Consider the following 12,373-nt stretch of genomic DNA (forward strand, 5'->3'; position numbering starts at 1 on the left):
TGAGACGTGTTCATGATATTTTTATTAAAATCAGAACACGAGAATAACAAACAACAAAGAGGAAAACGAACAGTTCTGTAAGGAAACTAACAAAACAGAAAACAACTACCCACAAAACCCATGTGGGCAAGAGCTACCTAAGTATGGTTCCCAATCAGAGACAACAATAGACAGCTGTCCCTGATTGAGAACCATACCCGGCCAAAAACAAAGAAATACAAAAACATAGAAAAAATAACATAGAATACCCACTCTAGTCACACCCTGGCCTAACCAAAATAGAGAATAAAATCTACTCTATGGCCAGGGTGAGACAAGTATTGACTTTGGGGGGGTGAATAGTTATGCACACTCAAGTTTTCAGTTCATTTATCTTATTTCTTGTTTGTTTCAACAGTAAAAAAATGTTTTGCATCTTCAAAGTGGAAGGCATGTTGTGTAAATCAAATGATACAACCCCCCCAAACATCTATTTTAATTCCAGGATGTAAGGCAACAAAATAAGAAAAATGCCAAGGGGGGTGAATACTTTCACAAGCCACTGTAAGTGACTGTTGGTTTGGGTTTTTCACCTAATCTCTCCTTATCTCCCCTCCCCATCCCTCCCTTCTCCTCTCTCCTCCACATCTCTCCTTATCTCCCCTCCCCATCCCTCCCTTCTCCTCTCTCCTCCCATCCTCTCTTATCCCCCCCCATCCCTCCCTTCTCCTCTCTCCTCCACTTCTCTCCTTATCTCCCCTAACCATACCTCCCTTCTCCTCTCCCCTCCACTTCTCTCCTTATCTCCCCTCCCCATCCCTCCCGTCTCCTCTCTCCTCCACTCCTCTCCTTATCTCCCCTCCCCTCCCCATCCCTCCCTTCTCTTCTCTCCTCCACTCCTCTCCTGTCCTCCCCTCCCCATCCCTCCCTTCTCCTCTCTCCTCCACTTCTCTCCTGTCCTCCCCTCCCCAACCCTCCTCTGCACTCTCTCCTCCCATCCTCTCTTATCCTCCCCCTCCCCTCCCCATCCCTCCCTTCTCCTCTCTCCTCCACTTCTCTCCTTATCTCCCCTCCCCATCCCTCCCTTCTCCTCTCTCCTCCACTTATCTCCTTATCTCCCCTCCCCATCCCTCCCTTCTCCTCTCTCCTCCACTTCTCTCCTGTCCTCCCCTCCCCAACCCTCCTCTGCACTCTCTCCTCCCATCCTCTCTTATCCTCCCCCTCCCCTCCCCATCCCTCCCTTCTCCTCTCTCCTCCACTTCTCTCCTGTCCTCCCCTCCCCAACCCTCCTCTGCACTCTCTCCTCCCCTCCTCTCTTATCCTGTCCTCTCCTCCTCTCCTCTCCCCCTCTCCTTTCTGTTTGTGGAGACATTTCAACATCCGAAACATTCATGATTTATAATCTGTTGGTTATGTCCAGATATGTGCATGCAAGCACATGCCCCTGTATTCAAATAGACAACACACACACACATACACACACACACACACACACACACACACACACACACACACACACACACACACACACACACACACACACACACACACACACACACACACACACACACACACTCTTACAGTTTAATCATTAACCAGATGCTCTTATCCAGAACGACTTACAGCAAGTGCATTCATCTTAAGATGCTGTAGAGAGGTGGGACAAGCACATATCTTAGTCATAGGATATGCGCTGCTTCCTGTGTGAGGCACGGTGGTACTCTACAGATGTTGCAGAGTGAGTCACTGCTTTCATGTTTGCAGAGAACAACAGGGTGTTGTCCAGGGTCACGCCAGCTCTGTCTTGTCGAGGTTGAGCTTGAGGTGGTGGGCCAACATCCAAGCTGAGATATCTGCCAGGCATGAAGAGATGTGTGTCACCACCTGCGTGTCAGAAGGGGGGGGGGGGGAGAAAAGTAGTTGAGTGTCATTCGCAATGATAAGAGAGACCATGTGAGGATATGATAGAGCTAAGTGACTTGGTGTACAGAGAGAAGAGGAGAGGGCCTAGAACTGAGCCCTGGGGGACACCAATAGTGAGAGTAGGTGCTGCAGACACAGATCATCTCCACATCACCTGTAGGAGCAACCTACCAGGTTGGATGCAACCCAAGAGTGTGCAGAGTCTGGAACGCACAGTACTGAGAGGGTGGAGAGTCTGGGACGCCCAGCACTGAGAGGGTGGAGAGCCTGGGATGCCCAGTACTGAGAGGGTGGAGAGTCTGGGACACCCAGCACTGAGAGGGTGGAGAGCCTGGGATGCCCAGCACTGAGATTGTGGATTGCATGATCTTATGGTTCACACTGTCGAAGGCAGCAGATAGAACTAGGAGGATGAGAACAGAGGAGAGAGAGACAGCTTTGGCAGTGTGGAGAGCCTCAGTGACACAGAGGAGAGCACTTCCGGTTGAAGCCTGACTGGTTAGGGTCAAGAAGATTGTTCTGAGAGAGATAGCGAGAGAGTTGCTCAGAGACGGCCAGCTCAAGTGTTTTGGAAAGAACAGAAAGAAGGGATACCGGTCTGTAGGTATTGACATCAGAGGTGTCGAGTGTTGGTTTCTTGAGGAGGGGAGAGACTCTGGACATTTTGAAGATAGAGAGGATGAGTATAGGATGAGTATTCAGGGATGAGTTGATGAGGGAAGTGAGGAATTGGAGAAGGTCTTCAGAGGTGGTCTGGAGAAAGGAGAAAAGGGATGGGTCGTGAGGTTGTGGGGCGACCCAACCTCACTAATCGGAGATCAAGGCGTAGGGTAGGTCTTTGTGAGTGGGACCAGTGGACTCAATAGGCTCAGTGAATGAAGAGTGGATGTCAGTAACATTGTTTTCAAAGTGGTTGACAATGTTGTCTGCAGAGGGAGAAGGGAGGGGGGAGGGGTTGTGGGTTAGGAGAGAGGAGATGGTGGAAAGAGTTTCCAAAGGGTTAGAGGCAGAAGCTTGACATTTAGAGTGAGAGAAGTGGCTTTAGTAACAGATACAGAGGAAGATAAGGTAGAGAGGAGGGAGTAGAAGGATGATAGGTCCTCCAGAAGTTTAATATTCATTCATTTTCGCTCAGCTGCCCCCAACTCTGTTCTGTAAGCTCAGAATGAGTCACTCAGCCACGGAACAGGAGGGGAGGGCCGAGCCGGCCCTGGAGGAAAGGGGACAGAGCGAGTCATAGGATGTGGAAACGGAGGAGGGTAAGGTTGAAGAGGCAGAATCAGGAGACTTGGGGAGAAGGATTCAGCAGAAGGGAGAGATGATAGGATAGAAGAAGAGGGAGAGAGTCTGTGCCTTCTGGGTAGGGAGGGCTGAGTGGGTAGTTGGCTGAGTGGTTGGAAGGGCTGAGTGGCTAGGGAGGGCTGAGTGGCTAGGGAGGGCTGAGTGGCTAGGGATTGCTGAGTGGGTAGTTGGCTGAGTGGCTAGGCAGGGCTGAGTGTGTAGGGACGGCTGAGTGGCTAGGCAGGGCTGAGTGGCTAGGGACGGCTGAGTGGCTAGAGGGCTGAGTGGCTAGAGAGGGCTGAGTGGCTAGAGAGGGCTGAGTGGCTAGGGAGGGCTGAGTGGCTAGGCAGGGCTGAGCGTGTAGGGAGGGTTGAGTGGCTTGGATTGGAGGAGTGGGAGACAGAAATTGAGAAAAAGGAATGATCAGAGACCTGGAGGGGGTTGCAGTGAGATTAGTTGTGGAACACCCTCTAGTAAAGATGAGTTCAAGCACATTGCCTTCTGATTGGGAGGGGACTGGAAATGGGTGAGGTCAAGCCCATTGCCTTCTGATTGGGAGGGGACTGGAAATGGGTGAGGTCAAGCCCATTGCCTTCTGATTGGGAGGGGACTGGAAATGGGTGAGGTCAAAAGAGACAAGGAGGGGAAATAAAGAGGTGGAAAGAAATTAATCGAAGGTGGGAAGTTGAGGTTGCCCAGTACAATGAGCGGTAAGCCATCACACTGGGCACACACACAAAACCCAGTGCAGTATATGGCTTGAATCCTCTAAGAAAGAATCCTCCATCTCAGGTCAGGTCATGTTGTCATGAAGCATTCAGTGTTGTAGAGAAAAACTTTCAATGCCTCCTTTCCTCTCTTTTCCCCTCCTCTCATCCTTTCCTCCCTTCTCCATTCCTCTCCTCTCGCCCCCTCCTCTCCTCTCGCCTCCTCTCCTCATTTCCTCTCCCCTCTCCTCCTTTCCCCTCCTCCCCTCTGCTCTCTCCTCCCTTCCTCTCCTCTCCTCTCCTCGCCTCGCCTCTCCTCTCCTCTCCTCTCTCCTCCTCTCTTCTCCTCCTCTCCGGTCCATTGGGACGTCCCTACCCCATTGAAGTTGACATTATAAATGGTTAAGGTTATGGTTATAGTTAGGTAAAGGTTAGGGTAGGGGCTGGGATGTCCCAAAGATACCACTGACCCTCCTTTCCTCTCCGTTCCTCTCCTCCATCGGTAAATGGTTATGGTTGACAGATGGAGTGTTTGTGGTCACACTATGTGTTTTATCTGCACTCAGAGACGTTCTGTGTAGAGACATCAAGCGTTCAGCCTGCTGCACAGGCCCTATAGAAGCTCTAGTCTAGAGTGTTCAGTCTGCAGCACAGGCCCTATGGAAGCTCTAGTCTAGAGCGTTCAGCCTGCTGCACAGGCCCTATGGAAGCTCTAGTCTAGAGCGTTCAGCCTGCAGCACAGGCCCTATGGAAGCTCTAGTCTAGAGCGTTCACCCTGCTGCACAGGCCCTATGAAAGCTCTAGTCTGGAGTGCCTGGTTAAACTGTGTTTAGGAGCATTTTTTAAACTCTCTCTTAACTCTCTCTTCTTCGGAATCAGTGTCCAATCCAGAGGACGGTTGAGTTAATGTAGGCTAATGCGATTAGCATGAGGATGTAAATAACAAGAACATTTCCCAGGACATAGACATATCTGATATTGGCAGAAAGCTTAAATTCTTGTTAATCTAACTGCACTGTCCAATTTACAGTAGCTATTACAGTGAAATAATACCATGCTATTGTTTGGGGAGAGTGCACAATTTTGAACATGAAAAGTTATTAAAGTAGGAAGAAATAGTGTAGATGACATTGTGTGAGCATACTCCATGCAGTATACTATCATATGTTACTAAATGATACAGACTAACATTTTCACGGCACAAGAATGACAGGAAACACATCCCTTTTAACCTCAGATAAGTGATGTTTGTATTAAAGTTTACAGTCATCAAAATCTCACAAAATCTGTTGCTTGAAACACCAGAATATCTTTAGTTATGTACCAGTGTTTTTCTCACAGCCTCGATTGTGATTTAGAACACAGCTGTCATTTTCAGTCCATTGGGATCTTCTCCCAATTCTTTTTCTTTTGACAATATTGGCCAAAATCATTTTCTGACAGAGATACAAGTCGTTGACAGTTTTCCTCAATTGTTTACACATGTTTTCTGAATCTTTTGGGCCCTTTTTTCCCCAAAACTCTAAAAAGAAAACACAAAATGCTAAACTCTACAAATCTCTAGCAAAAGCAAACTGTTTCTCTTTCCAAAATGTTTTTTTTTTGCATAAAAATGACACACGTCATATGATTAGATCTACTAACCAACACACTGATGTGCTCAACACTAAACACTATGAATAGATCTGTCTACTAACCAACACACTGATGTGCTCAACACTAAACACTATGAATAGATCTGTCTACCAACCAACAACACACTGATGTGCTCAACACTAAACACTATGAATAGATCTGTCTACCAACCAACAACACACTGATGTGCTCAACACTATGAATAGATCTGCCAACCAACACACTGATGTGCTCAACACTATGAATAGATCTGCCAACCAACACACTGATGTGCTCAACACTATGAATAGATCTGCCAACCAACACACTGATGTGCTCAACACTAAACACTATGAATAGATCTGTCTACTAACCAACACACTGATGTGCTCAACACTATGAATAGATCTGTCTACTAACCAACACACTGATGTGCTCAACACTATGAATAGATCTGTGTACTAACCAACAACACACTGATGTGCTCAACACTATGAATAGATCTGTCTACTAACCAACACACTGATGTGCTCAACACTATGAATAGATCTGTCTACCAACAAACACACTGATGTGCTCAACACTATGAATAGATCTGTCTACCAACCAACACACTGATGTGCTCAACACTATGAATAGATCTGTCTACTAACCAACATACTGATGTGCTCAACACTATGATTAGATCTGCCAACCAACACACTGATGTGCTCAACACTATGAATAGATCTGTCTACTAACCAACACACTGATGTGCTCAACACTATGAATAGATCTGTCTACTAACCAACACACTGATGTGCTCAACACTATGAATAGATCTGTCTACTAACCAACACACTGATGTGCTCAACACTATGAATAGATCTGTCTACCAACAAACACACTGATGTGCTCAACACTATGAATAGATCTGTCTACCAACCAACACACTGATGTGCTCAACACTATGAATAGATCTGTCTACTAACCAACACACTGATGTGCTCAACACTATGAATAGATCTGTCTACCAACAAACACACTGATGTGCTCAACACTATGAATAGATCTGTCTACCAACCAACACACTGATGTGCTCAACACTATGAATAGATCTGTCTACTAACCAACATACTGATGTGCTCAACACTATGATTAGATCTGCCAACCAACACACTGATGTGCTCAACACTATGAATAGATCTGTCTACTAACCAACACACTGATGTGCTCAACACTATGAATAGATCTGTCTACTAACCAACACACTGATGTGCTCAACACTATGAATAGATCTGTCTACCAACAAACACACTGATGTGCTCAACACTATGAATAGATCTGTCTACCAACCAACACACTGATGTGCTCAACACTATGAATAGATCTGTCTACTAACCAACATACTGTGCTCAACACTATGATTAGATCTGCCAACCAACACACTGATGTGCTCAACACTATGAATAGATCTGTCTACTAACCAACACACTGATGTGCTCAACACTATGAATAGATCTGTCTACTAACCAACACACTGATGTGCTCAACACTATGAATAGATCTGTCTACTAACCAACACACTGATGTGCTCAACACTATGAATAGATCTGTCTACTAACCAACACACTGATGTGCTCAACACTATGAATAGATCTGTCTACTAACCAAACACACTGATGTGCTCAACACTACTGTGAAAATCCCATCAGTAGGTTTATGCCTTTTGCATTTTCAGTGTTACGCTGTAGCCGGTTATAAAAGATTGATACAGTAATGTATATATATATATATATATATATATATATATATATACACACACACACATAAAAACACACAAACGCAATACATTAACAAAAACATTGTCATTTATTTCCAAACTGCAGTATTTTTGAACACTTTTTTATTTTTGTAAGACTTTCAGCAAGAAAAACATTCAGCAAGATAAAGGGTTTTCTGTAGAAAAATAAAACATGAAAGTGGCTCATTCTTTCAAAACTCTAAACACAAAAAGACAAAAACACATTCAGACTGTAAGAAAAGACATCCTGCCTCCTATTTGGGTCTGGCCACAGCACAGGTGATGTTCTCCCTGGCCACAGCACAGGTGATGTTCTCCCTGGCCACAGCACCTGATCTACATCACAGGTGATGTTCTGCCTGGCCACAGCACCTCATCTACAGCACAGGTGATGTTCTCCCTGGCTAAACAGCACCTCATCTACATCAATGGTGATGTTCTCCCTGGCTAAACAGCAGGGAAAGAACCTTCTGGAGTGATGGATCCAGCCCCCAAAAGCCCCCACTTCAACTTCACCACATGCATCTTCCATTGCCTGGAGAAGAGACAGGTGTGTGTAATGGCAGATTCCCTCCTCTTCGTCTGAAGAGGAGGTGTAGCAGGGACCAAAACGCAGTGTGGTAAGTGTCCATATCGTTTATTATAAAACATAAACTGAACACTAAGAACTACAAAACAATTAATGTGAACATGAACAAAAACCAAACCGAAACAGTCCCGTGTGGTGACAAACAGACACGGAAACAAACACCCACAAACCAACAGTGACACCCAGGCTACCTAAGTATGATTCTCAATCAGAGACAACTAACGACACCTGCCTCTGATTGAGAATCATACTAGGACGAAACAGAAACCAAATATAGAAACACAAAACATAGACTGCCCACCCCAACTCACGCCCTGACTATACTAAATAAAGACGAAATAAAGGTCCGAACGTGACAGCGTGCGAGGGGATGGCGGTCATACACCTTCCATCGCCATGCTGAAAAAAACTCTTCAACTGGGTTTAGGAATGGGGAATATGGTGGGAGGTATAGAACAATACATTGTGGGAGGTCGATGAACCAGTTGGGGACCAGAGCAGCCCGGTGGAAACTCACGTTGTCCCAGACGACAACATCCCTGGGCTGCTCTGGTCCAACCCTCTGCTGAAGTGTATTCCAGGGATGTGACAAGAAGGGCGGTGTTGTAGGGACCAAGGTTGGCATGGTGGCTAACTCCTGCACACATGGTGATATTCCCTCCACACCGCCCAGGGACATTCACAATGACACAATAATGTTCTGTCCCCTTCTTTTGGCTAGGTTGAAGCCAGCCTCATCAATGTAAATATAAACGTGCTGAAATGCAGAGGCATCCAGCTCCAAGATTCTCTGAAACAGACAGCAAGACAATATGTGACATAGACCGAGAGCAGTCAAAATGGTGAGGCACAAGACACTGGATCACACTCCTGTAATGTGTCTATACAGTGCTGATATGATAGTAAACTCACAGTATAGTACCTACTAGCACATATTCATATCGCTGTTCTTTAACCCTCTCTGAGTTTCGCTCAAATGGCGCCCTGTAGACCTGTTTCATCCGGATTCGCTTGTGCTGTAAATCACGGTCCAATGTAGACAAGCCCACCTGGTGAATGTTATTGAATATTGTGTTGTCTGCAATTATGTGGTTCTGGATTTCTCATTGTCTAATGGTATTGTTTGCCACCACCATGTTCACAATAGCCGGTCTCCTGTTCTGGTGTGAACAGGCGATGTCTTCTACCATGGCCTGGTCCTCTCTCAGTTCTGCAGAAGATCCACAAATATGATATGATTGGTTACAGTAAGCTAAAATAATAAATTTTCTTTCAATATGAAATGACATTACTGTAACATTGGCCAACAATCACTGAGTAACAGAGGCCTACTGATATGTCAGACTGCAGTATACTACAGTATACATACATAAAGAGTAGAGGGTAGGTAACGTACCGGTTGTCATTTCTGAATGTACGGAGGATAGATGCAACCGTGTAACGGCTCAGGTTGGGCTGAACTCTGTCCAGCCTCCCTCAAACTCAATCTATGGTTGAGCACATGGTCAAACAATGTGGCCCTGATCTCATCTGACAAAACTGTCCTTCCTTGTCCTCTTCCTCCTCTTCCTCTCACTCCTTCACCTCTAGCTCTTGCCTCACCATTGACTTCCATTTTCCTCCAAAACAGAAGAGCTCATCTGTGGCCTGTTATAGTGCTGAAGCTCTGATTTCTAAGTGAACAATTCAGCAACTAGTGTTTACACCTGTGAGGAGTGGGTGTGGCCAGTTGGTGTATAGAGCTTGACATTGTGATTGGTGTTGCTTTCCAAAGGGACCAAAAATATATTTTACATTTGAATGTTGTGCCTAATTTAGAGAACAGTGTTTTGCAAAATGTGTGATATAGAATTGAAAACTGAGTGTAAAGCAGGAATTGTGCTTGCAATTTTGCAGACTTGGTTCAGGGATTTGGGTTCATGAGTTCCAGGTTTCGGTGATTGCATTTCAGTTCCAGTTTTAGTGTGTAAACAATTGGGGAAAAACTGTAAATGCATACAACAGGTTCTCATCCGTCGACAGAAGAGAGTAAACGGTTCAGTCTGGAGTGATCGCTTGGTACATTTTGGTGCTTGTGCAGTTCATAAGGTACTCATTTAGCAAAACACAAGTTATCTGAACACAAGTGTGACACATGGATGTGCAGGGAGTGATGGTCTTCAACATATCACGTCTTATTTCAGAATATTATTATAATTTTATTTTGACACTCAGCTATAGATTAAAAAGGAACAACAGTAGCATTTACAATTTATGTTTCAGGAATAAATAAAAACACATTTTTAACATAACTTTTCAACATGTTTCTACTTTATTAAGTAAAAACTACTGACTGAGACCAAAAATGTGCTGTGATTGATTGATTTTGATGATAGTAGTGAAATCGTGAAAGTATGTTTGTCCTGGCTACTCTGTGAGTTATCATTCCACACGCACATCAGTCATTGCTAGACATCGTTACTATGGCAGCACAGAAACACAACAACAAAGATCTTTCTAAAAACCAAAGCAACACACACAAACACGCGCATGAAGGGTGATAAAGGCCTTAAATGAACCGGAGGCGACTGGAATCCTTACTAACACCTCGTTGAACAGCTGAACACGTAAAAAAAAAAGAAAAAGGATTATTTTGGCAACAAGTCCATCCAATACACAGCTTACAACTGAATGGCAGCTCAAGGTGAGACTATTTAGATATTACTGCACTGTTGGAGCTGGGAACACAAGTATTTCGCTACACCCAAAATAACATCTACTGAATATGTGTGTGTGACCAACAACATCTACTGAATATGTGTATGTGACCAACAACATCTACTGAATATGTGTATGTGACCAATAGCATTTGATTTGAATGAATGCCTAATGTCTGCATGACCCGTGAAAGTGTGATTAATTCAGTTCCTAACAGTTGAGTTGGAATTCACTCCAGAATATAATAGCCACTGTACTAACAGGACCCCTTACCATCTGTCAAGGTAGGGGTTATAATTCCAGTGTATACAAAGCAACACATTAACCACATTATTACATTGTGCATTGGGTCATTAGGTAGTTTAAGGGAGGCTCTCTGGCTTATCCATGGTAAATTCTAATTTTACCTGTTGTAGCCAGCTAGCTAACGTTTTTTTTGTGTGTGTGTGTGTGTGTGTGTGCGTGTGCGTGTGCGTGTGCGTGTGTGTGTGTGTGTGTGTGAGAGAGAGGGATAGAGAGAGGGAGAGACAGAGAGCGATTGTAATCAGTGCAAAGCTGTCATCAAGGCAAACAGTGGCTACTTTGAAGAATCTAATTTAATTTGAGTTGTACACTTTTTATGATAAACACAAGATTCCACATGTGTTATTTCATAGTTTTGATGTCTTCACTACTATTCTAAAATGTAGAAAATATTTTAAAAATGTAGAAAAACCCTTGAATGAGTAGGTGTGTCCAAACTTTGACTGTTAGTGTATACGAGCAAGTTGCAAAACATTGAAAACATACCTCAGGTAAAACTGTCACAATCTTCTTCAACTTGTACCTTGGAAATACTGTTGGAAATACACAAAGTGTTCAGAATGTCCTTTTCTTGTTGTTGTCTTTTATTAAAATCTCAAATGTAAAAAGTTGCAATGTGCTGATTCACTGCAGATCTGACCCATCAAACCACTCTAATTAATCATGCATAAAAAAAAAACTATGGGCTCTGTTCTTTCTATGAATTTAATGTCTGTGAATTATGAAACAACTACTGAATGCAGATGTGCAAAACAAGAAGATTTGTTTTTGCCATTTTGCTTGATCAATTTTAAAGTTAAGAATATATTGCAGATTAAAAGTTTAATATTTTAATTTAACCTCAATCAATGAAATGTATTGATAAAGCCCTTCGTACATCAGCTGATATCTCAAAGTGCTGTACAGAAACCCAGCCTAAATCCCCCAAACAGCAAGCAATGCAGGTGTAGAAGCACAGTGGCTAGGAAAAACTCCCTAGAAAGACCAGAACCTAGGAAGAAACCTAGAGAGGAACCAGGCTATGACTGGGGGTCAGTCCTCTTCTGGCTGTGCCGGGTGGAGATTATAACAGAACATACTGCACGGTACTGTCTTTACAAGCTAGTCGGAACACTTCCAGTTTGGTGTCGTGCCATTTCCGTTCCAGTTTTCAGGAAACTTGCATCAGAGCTAGGGGTATTTTCTGTATACAAGGGAGCTAGTTTCTTATGACAAATGTTTTTTGTTTTTAGGGGTGCGACTGCATGTAGGGTGTTACGCAAGGTTAAATTAAGTTCCTCAGTTAGGTGGTTAACTGATTTTTGTACTCTGACGTCCTTGGGTAGGCGGAGGGAGTCTGGAAGGGCATCTAGGAATCTTTGGGTTGTCCAAGAATTTATAGCACAACTTTGAATGATCCTTGGTTGGGGTTTGAGCAGATTGTTTGTTGCATTTGCAAACTTAATAAAATGGTGGTTCAATAGTCTAGGATTATGAATAAAAACATTAAGATCCACA

The 12,373-nt window shown here is 44.0% G+C and overlaps 1 long non-coding RNA gene across 1 annotated transcript; it reads right to left on the reverse strand.

Annotated features, from left to right (window-relative positions):
• Positions 1-7,908: 7,908 nt before the first annotated feature.
• Positions 7,909-9,657, reverse strand: LOC116374643 (uncharacterized). Its single transcript, XR_004210536.1, has 3 exons — positions 9,273-9,657; positions 8,789-9,086; positions 7,909-8,666 (listed from the first exon to the last, which is right to left on the reverse strand). It is a non-coding gene; the product is annotated as an uncharacterized LOC116374643 (long non-coding RNA).
• Between the last annotated feature and the right edge of the window lie 2,716 nt (positions 9,658-12,373).

The sequence above is a fragment of the Oncorhynchus kisutch genome, linkage group LG7 (assembly GCF_002021735.2).
Source record: "Oncorhynchus kisutch isolate 150728-3 linkage group LG7, Okis_V2, whole genome shotgun sequence".
NCBI lineage: Eukaryota > Metazoa > Chordata > Actinopteri > Salmoniformes > Salmonidae > Oncorhynchus > Oncorhynchus kisutch.